Source organism: Chaetodon trifascialis, chromosome 15, assembly GCF_039877785.1.
Source record: "Chaetodon trifascialis isolate fChaTrf1 chromosome 15, fChaTrf1.hap1, whole genome shotgun sequence".
Lineage (NCBI taxonomy): Eukaryota > Metazoa > Chordata > Actinopteri > Chaetodontiformes > Chaetodontidae > Chaetodon > Chaetodon trifascialis.
In genome coordinates this window covers 21025590-21034881 of record NC_092070.1, presented here as the reverse complement: position 1 = coordinate 21034881, position 9292 = coordinate 21025590, and positions in this window count along the sequence as shown.

The following is a 9292-nucleotide window of genomic DNA, read 5'->3' as shown; positions in this document are numbered from 1 at the left end:
CGGGCAGTCTCCCAGCTGGACCTGTCAGATGGCATCGCATCCACCTCACTGATCACCCCCCGGACGACCTCCGCACCTCTCCCCTTTTCCTTTCATCTCTCCCTTCTCCTTCAGCCCTTCATCTCGCCTTCCCTCCGTCACCTTTAATCTTCCGTTGCCGGCCTCCTCTGCCATCACAGGGACGACCGGCTCCGTCCGTCACTTTCCTTCCGCAGCTCCTCCAAACTTAAAACGAGGACGTGAGCCGAGTGTTCGCCTCGAACAAACTCGAGCTGTGTTTGCAGGGTTTCTGGTAATCAGCGTGGGCTGATTAGGATGTCAGCACTGTAATTTCCATGTTTTTGTGGATGAATAAATTGAACCTTGACCTTGAACAAAGCTAGGAGATTTACCAGTAACATGCCATTATTTGGGGGGTTTTCTTTCCCACAAAGTCTTCAAAAATGTTTATGAAACTCTTTCTTTTCATACACCTGCTGCTGATGCTCATTGTTGGTGTGACGTTACTGTCACCAACTGACAGAAACTGAAAACAATTAAAAGAGCATTCTGACAGATTCAGGTGGATTAACTCATCTTGGACTTGTTGGACTGACATCTTGAAGCAGATAAGTGCAGATCATTCCAGCAGCATCAAGAAATTATATTCAGAAAATGTACAAAACCAGGATTTACTTTGAATTAGATGACTCACTTGCTACACTTACTTGAAGGGAAACAAGCATCCTAAGTGTAAAACAGGCCTTCTTGACTCGCTAAAAGAGACTTTTTGCAGTGTTGTGTTGAAAACAGACCTTTGTGTATCTGACTGACTTTTAGAGTGGTATCACCCTCCCACCCGGAGCAGTAATGGTGTGTGTTTTGCTGCGAGATGCCCGACTGTGAGGAGTTAGCGCTATAGAAAGGATTTCATCCCAGACTTGGCAGGGGAGGGTCTCTGGGTACGTAGAGAACAATTGTCTCTCCTTCGGTCCTGTCAGCCAGCAAACACAGAGAGCTGGCACACAGTCAGTGGGAAAAAGAGCGGGAGTGACAAGGGGGATGGACACACACGTGCACACACACTCACACACACTCCTGTGCACTTATGCCCATCCCTTCCTCGCTGTACCAAAATGGGTTCTGATGATGCCGTTGGGGATTGTGGGATGACAGGCTGGTTCTGCGAAGTGGATGGGAGGACCTGATGAAAATAGTCTGTAAAATGACCACAGTGTTAGCCTGCTGTCAGACTAACAGAACGACAGAGAGGGAGGGGGGAGAGAGAGGAAAGTAAAGAGGGGCTGGCAAAGCAACACGATGTCTGCCACGCATGCTCCTCCGCCAGGGGAAGCTCACATACATGTATAAGACTTTTAAAGTCTTATTATACAAGTGTCTTGATCCTGCTGCTCCTTATCTGTGTTCCTGCGTACATGTGGCTGCAGGAGTGTGACCGCATGTTGTGTGTGCATGCATGCATGCATGTGCGCCTTTACGCGTGAGCAAGATTGAGGAGGAGGAGGAGGAGGAGAGGTGGGAGAGGAGGGTGAAGTGTGTTTGTGTGTGTGAAGGAGGAGGAGGGGTTGTGCACGTTTAAATTCTGTGACATCTGTTCATTACAACTAGAGTGTGTTTATTTTTATACAGCCAGCCACAAGCAGAGAGCTCGACTGGCACCGCTGGTTAATGTACCAGCCCGCTACGACGGCAAAGCAAATGAAATATTTACCGGCAGACTGAAAGAATGGGGAGAGGAGCGAGGACAAAGGGAGAGAAAGAGGAAAAATGATAAGATAATATGTGACAAAAATGCGCACACACAGTGTCTCCACTCACGAACACCAAGTCCCCCTTCTGATCTAATTAAGGGGAGAGACACAATCAACAGCTCAGAGTGGAAAGGCCTACACGCACTCTCTGCGGGGACAGATTGGCATACATGAAGATGTTTCTGCGCTGATCCTCCTCAAAGCAGCGTCAGAGCATCCTGCTGCAAATTCGCAACATCTAGAGCAAATTGAAAGCGATGGAATATCTGCTCAAGCTACAGAGGACACCCCAAAGCAACCCACATCCCATAGGACAAGATCAGGAGGAGGCAGAAGGAGTTCAAACCATACTTCAGTGTGAGGGCTTAAAATGTGTTGAGTGACTGGTTCAGGATGGTCCAGACAACATTTTAAAAAGTCCTTTTTGTCCACAGCTTATAATGGAATGTGATATTTGACATTTGTTTTCTATTGGTCTTGTCTCAAGTATAATACTGGACTGGACTTTCACTGGAGGATCAGATGGTACTGATTCTTGTCCTCTAACTTGGCTCCTGAGCACAACACCCTCCCTGAATCTGTCCGAATTGCTTTAGTGCTTTGGTTTTCCTGTGCATGGATGACAAAGCAGTTCCTCAAAAGGGATCTATGCAGTTATCTCTGCATCCTTTGGGACAGGAAGTTTCTGGAAGTGTAACCAAGATGCTCAGCGTGACAACTGCCGAGGCCTAGTTCAGCTGACGTCACTCCGTCCTGCTGCAGAGCCACAACTCTTGACCAGGCTAACCCTCCAAACATCCTAAGCGACCAGACCTTTGCATCAACAAGCCCCCTCTCACCACCCCCTCTCCCTTCCATCCCCCCAGACCCACTCCCAGGCTCCCCTGGGACGCCCTGCTCTGGAATGCCGCTCATGGGGAAGAATCTCGCTGCAGGCGTTCAATATGTCACCCGTGTCTCAGAGAAAGACAGAGACAGAGAGAGGTGTGACAGGTATGGTGTGGTACTTTTCTCAGGCAATGACAGGTTGTCTATGTTTTTATGTGTTTGTGTTAGTGTGCAGCTGAATCCCAGATTAAAGGTTTACAGGATCCAGATTAACAGGCTCAGGACGCAGTGCCCCGCTCTGAGCAAAAGGGAATTAGGATGGCATTAACGTCTCCTCTGCAGCGCCACATTAGCCATTCATTACCATGTGGTTGCACAATCAGTACCAGGCCGCCCCTCATTCCCCTCTGTGTTATTGCATTCATGACAATGTTAACACGTCGGGATGCTTTGTTATTCATAGACCATTAGCAGGAGTATGGTTTAACTATCACTCACAATCAGGCAGTTGGTACTAAATGTTCATCATTTTGAAAACATTTTTAGGAATTATCACTGTTCTTTGTCTTTATGCTTTGCAGTGGTTGGATAAACAGCAGTGCCAAATTACATAATTAAATCTAAGATTTGTGATTTCTGCGCACAACATGTATTTTTAAAGTGCTGCATGTGAGACTTTTACATCAGTCCGTCATTATCATATCATATTTGCTGAAAACAAACAGTCAAAGTCAAAAAGCCTGCGAGCCACAGCTGGCCTCTACACGGCACTGAACGGCGTAGCACATGGTCAGGTACGGATGGTCAGGGTGGGGTTGGGTCTGGGGGTTAGAGGACCACCCGTGTCGGGCTGCTCGTCTTTATTTTGGAGGTAGATTTTGCACAGCGACAGAACACCAGAGCCAGCAGAAAAAAAATCTGTGTATGTAGCATGGTTTAAGACTTGCTTGGGCAAATATTTGTGATTATATAAATGAACACTGGAATGGAACAAGTCACCACTGCCAACGACAAATGCAGAGAGCCAAAGAAAAACCGAGTGGAAAATTAAAGAGTGGCTCTGTCTCCTGTAGATATTTGTTTTCAATGAGCTCATGATTTCTTCTTCCTTCCACAATGGGCGACACAGGAGCCAAATATCAAAAAAGACAAGTTAAATTCCTCCCTATAAAGAAGCGATGCGCTCTGTTAGACTGTGTGGTTGGTGTTTGTGGCTTCATTTGATCAAGTGAAAGTTTATTTCCTCTCTTCACGTTGGGTTGGCACAGCGGATCCTATTGTGTTATTATAGCTTAGTTTGGTTTTGAAGTTAGTCATCCATCAGCTGGACTGGACACCTTGTTGTCTCTTCATGACAGGCGCCCACCAAACACTTGTTCTATACGGCCATTCACCTCAGTGGCCACCACGCAGGAGAGGGTACATTCAGTTGGTTGCAGTCACAACCTCACCACTAGATGTCACTAAATCACACACCCTGGACCTTTAAGTTTGATGTGTGGCCACAAGCACAGCTCCAAACACTCTGTAACTGCTGGATATGAATGAGTAAAAAACTTGGTAAATGTGATTTAAGAAGTAACAGGATATTTTGGAAATGTGGTCTTAAATTAAAAAGTTATATCAGCACCATGGTGTGAAATACAGGCTCTTTTCCACCATTGTCTCGTTGATACTACGGTATCACAGTAAATTTGGCTTCTTAAGAATGTTTAAAAATGCAGCGCCTTGTTAAAAAAGATGAAAGGCCTCATCCAGAATAACACGCCTAATTCATTAAAGCGCAGCACAACTCTCTACTGCAAACTTTTCCAGGATTTCTGTCTGCCTCACTGTGCCAAGAGAGATGTGAAGACATGGATTGACACACCATCTCTTCTCCAAAGCCTTCCTCCTCAGCCTCGCCAGATTAAGGGATTACCAGGCAAGGCGAGCGCTAAAGCTGGCTAATTCTCACCCAAGCACAGAGAGCTAACGCTACCCAGAGCCCCGCCGAGCCCCTCTCTCCTCAGAGCAGCTGTGTGGTGGAGGGAGGGACGGAGCCGGCTCTCTCTGAGGAACCGGAGGAAAAGAGTGAGAAATCAAAGCATCACTCACACAGTTTTCTCCCCGTGGCACTGATGACTTTTTGTCAATTAGCACAGACCGCTAATGGCTCCCGCACACCAAACTTTTCTCCATTCTGCGTACATTCTTTTCCCTCCATTTCCCTTTCTCTTGTCGTTTTTATAAATGCATTTTTGTGTTGTTCTCTACTTCATACTTCATCCCAGGATTTGCATGCAGCCGCTGCTTTTTCTGTTTTTGCACCTGCCTGTCAATGCTGTTATTTTTGTTGTTGAAATATCTTTCACTCTAGATTTCCTGCTTTCTTTTTTCTTTGCTATCACTTGCTGTTACAAAGGACCCAGTTTAAAATACCCTTAAACAATCGTCAAAGTTTAATTGAGACGAATCTCACCTTATTAAATTGAACTGATAGCGCTAAATAGAGAACACAGTACAAACCCTGCAGTAAACTCAGATCCTAAGCGATTCTGTCTTGCTGTTAGAGTGATCAGGGTCCAGAGGCAATTCACACTAATTTATCAAATATAGCGATGTCACCTTTGAACACGAGTATATAAAGATTTTTCTGCTTTTTCAACATAATTTGCCCAGTTATGCAGTGAGAATACATAATGATATATAGTGCAGTGCTACAAACTGATGTAAAACACTGTTGGATAATTAAAAAAGCATGCATTCGTGTCTTTATCTTAAAATATGCCTGATCTTGTGCTTTCTGCTATATTTTCCCCTACCTCACCGTTGACGGTGTTCCAGCAAAGCGACGCTGCGTCTGTCATGTCTTGATCTTGGGCACTGTCTGTCAAACTGCGTTTTTGCAAGATCTTGGCTGTGAGAAGTCTATAATACTCCTGAATGAATCAGTCATCATGGAAGTGATGAAGAAAATGAAGGACCCAACCAACAGATCAATCACTGGGGCACAGAATATATGCTCTATTTAGCCATGAGAGAGGCTGGTGGTTACTGGTTTCGGGTGCAATTTTTGGCTTTTATCTGACAGAGATCCAAACTATCAAGCATTTACGCCAGCGCTTTACAACAATATTTTCAGTCGGATGAAGGCTGGAAATTTGGCGAGACACAAAGGCAGACAATGAGGTGCGGGAACAAGATTTCCCAACAGTGTTCCATCGCAAACACACTCCCATTCATCTTAAGTTTCGGCGCTCTTTGGAGGCTGAAAGCGAGCGAGCGACATCCATCTCGGTTCATGTGCGTTAAACAAGTGGGAAGGCAATGAAAGGGACAGAAAGAGGGGGATAAAGAAAGAGGAAGAGAGAGGCCATGGTTTGGGCGCGTGCTCTCCAGCAGGCAGAGGACAATGCAGAGCTGGCAGAGTCGGTGCCTCGTGCCAGAGGGAATAGAGTGCCACATGGTGCCCCTTATGAGCAGGGCCAGCCTGGAGGGGGATGTGGGCCACAATGAGTGCACGCGTGTGGATTTGTGTCTGCTTTTGTGCACGCACGTGTGCGTACGTGTGCGTGCATGACCATCCATACATATCACATCTAAAGGTGCAGAGACAAGAAAGATGCATCTTCAAGTTTTGGGCGTAATATATGTAGATTCAGGTGTGTGTTAGAGTGTAAAACTGGTTGTGTGAGTGGAACAGAGAGGTGGGGCACAGGGTGGGTGCGTGTGCATGTCGGGGGGTGGGAGTGGGGGGGAGTCCCAGTTCCCGTTTGCATCTTAAATTCCTCAACATCTGTTCAACCCTTCTCTGTAGTAGCAGCGGCGGGTTGTGATGTCTGTGTATGTGCGTGCACATGTTTGTGTGTGTGTGGGTGCGTATGTGTGACTGCGTGTTTGGAGTGTTTGTGTCTGTCTGCATATGTGCATGCTCTGCTGAAGGTGCTGGTTGTTACCCGCACCTTAATTAGAAGGAGTCAGAGACTCATTTTCAACAATACTTGCAGGTAATGTGAAGCACTGGCGGTGAATACACAAAGAGACCCGCTCACCTCCAAAAGCTGCGACGTCTCCTCCGCTTCCTGGACTGTGACCCAAATTACGTCTCATGTTCAACGCCTTTGATCAGAACCATGATGCAGGTCAACCTGTCAGAGATATAACACTCATCAAACACAGAGGAAAGATTAAGTACTGGGGCTGAAGCAGGGCAACCAAGTAGGTCAACCTAAACGGCCCAGGAGTGCGTCCCAGCTAGCGTTGTAGCATATGCCCGAGTGCATTTAGCACAGTCTTCTAGCACAGATTTGAAGTCAGCCAGAGATGTGGGTTAGCATTAGCATGCCATGTGCACTTATGAATGTGGAATGACAAAGATTTCTGAGATGAAATATTTAAGTCCTGTGTGCCATCTCCTGAGCGAGAGCGACAAGAGTTTCAAAGCACAAACATATACAGCTCTGGGACCGTCAGTGCTGGAAAGTATGTTTTCTCAAGTATGGTACAAATTTGAGGTACTTACTGCATACTTCAGCATTTTAATTTAGCGCTTCTTTACACTGCGAAACATTAAAGGGACAGAAACTGCACTTTTCAGACAGCTATGGTTAATAATTTCTTCCAGATTTTACATAAAAAACATAACATTTTCTTAAAATGCGATGCTTTTGTTTCAGGCTAAATGACCTAACAGTATGTAAATGAGATAAAACTGGCTCCACCTCAACCCGCTACAACATTACGATGCAGCTTACACATTAGCAAATTAGTTGTGGTACATTTTCCTGATAAATATGCACTGTTACTTGAGTAAAAGTTCAAATCTAGGAGTTGTATTGTGACTTATACAAGTCTATCTCAGTAAAGAATGTAAACACTTCGTCCGCCGCCGCCTGTCTGCATCAGAGGTAGATACATGAAGCACTGACACTGCACACACACACACACACACACACACATCCGCGACCTCGTTGACAGACACTATCCATTCGGCACCCCTCACTAACCCAGTGCCAGTCTTACGCCACCTTGATGCCAAGCCTGCCAAACTTATGTCACATCAGAGCAGACCCTGTGTCAACTCCTCACAGTACATATGCCAACCCAATGCCCTCCACATGCCAACCTCATGCTACATCGGTGGCAATCCTCAGACAACAATATGCCAACGGTGGACCTCTGCTTGGCCCAGTGCGCTAATCCCTGGGCTGCGGGCACTGGGAGACACTGTATGGAAGTGGAAAAGGTCAAAAGTCACTAGTGAAATGGGGTTCAAAGACAAATCTGTCGTTTTGGTTCTTCTTCAGTGGATGCAATTAGCACCGAAATCCTGCTCCCAAGCCCCGCTTAAGCTCTAATCTCAGAGTCTGTGGGTTCCTTCCAGTCTGCCTGTCTACCAGCCTGTCTCCCACCAAAGCCCCTCACCTCTGTCTCTCTCCCTCTCTCTCTCCTGATGCCTGCTGGCACTTTGGGAGCAGTGCCCCTCCAATCCCTGTACCCCCCCCCCCCCCACACACACACACCTCCCATCCTCCCCTCCCCTCCCTCCTCCTCCTCTGGATGCCAGCCGACGGCCCTCACAGTGTGGCACGCCATCTGCTGCCGCCCGCCCCGGCAACCCATCCACCCCTCCCCTCCTTGCTAACTCTGCCCCCCCACCCCTGCAGACAGCATCTACCCACAATCCCCCTCTGCCTCAGCCGCGCAGCGCATAGAACAGGAGGCTTTCGCACAGATCACTTCACCCCCCGATGCCCCCGCCAGAAAGGAGGATGCTGGGGAAAGTGTGTGTGTGTATTTGTGTGCGTGGGTGTGTGTGATGGAGGTGTCGGGGGCCTTACAGACAAAGTAGTCAAGCTTTGAGTTTTGTGTGTAAATAAAAACAACACAGATAAGCACACACACACGCACAATATAAATCTCATGGTACTGCTACTTCATTTTGGGTTTCTTGCTGAACATGCACTTGCATTCTGAACGTATCCCTTTAAAAACACACACACACACACACACACACACACACACACACACACACACACACACACACACACACACACACACAGAGCCAGTTTTAGTTTTAGTTTTGTTTGTTTTTTTAGTTTTTTGCTTGATGTACATGCTCTCACACACACATCTTTCTCACACATACAAGTATCCCCAATTAAAGGGTCAATCAGTCTTTTTTGGACAACATATTAGACATGCAGACAAAGTTTGACATAAGCAGCTTCTTTTCTGATCAGAATGAAAGATATTGTCTTGTTTTACTGCCGTCGTATCAGAAAAGTATGAATAACGTAGGTGTTTGTCTGTTAAAAGATCCCAAATCAACTGTTCAGGTTTGGTGTTCGGGCCCCTTCGCATTGTGCCTTGAGCATACAGGTATGTTTAAAATCTACACCTGTCTCACACACACACACACGATGCTTTGCTGTGTTTGTGCTGAACACAACACAAGCCGCCTCGCCACAGAGGTAGCTGACATGACGGCGAGTCATAAAACCTCTCCACGGATCCGCACACACATGCTTCTGCTGCTCGGGATCTGATAGTGGCTTTGTGGCAGAGCTCTCTGATCACCGTTTAGCTTTGAAAAAGAGAGAGAAATAAGATGAGAGACATCAAACTATAGCAGGAGCATGGGGGGGGGGGGGGAGCAGTGCTCCATCCATCTTGTGTGGGTATGGAGCCTCATGGCTGGCACTCTATCCATCAATGAGCGCAACATTAAC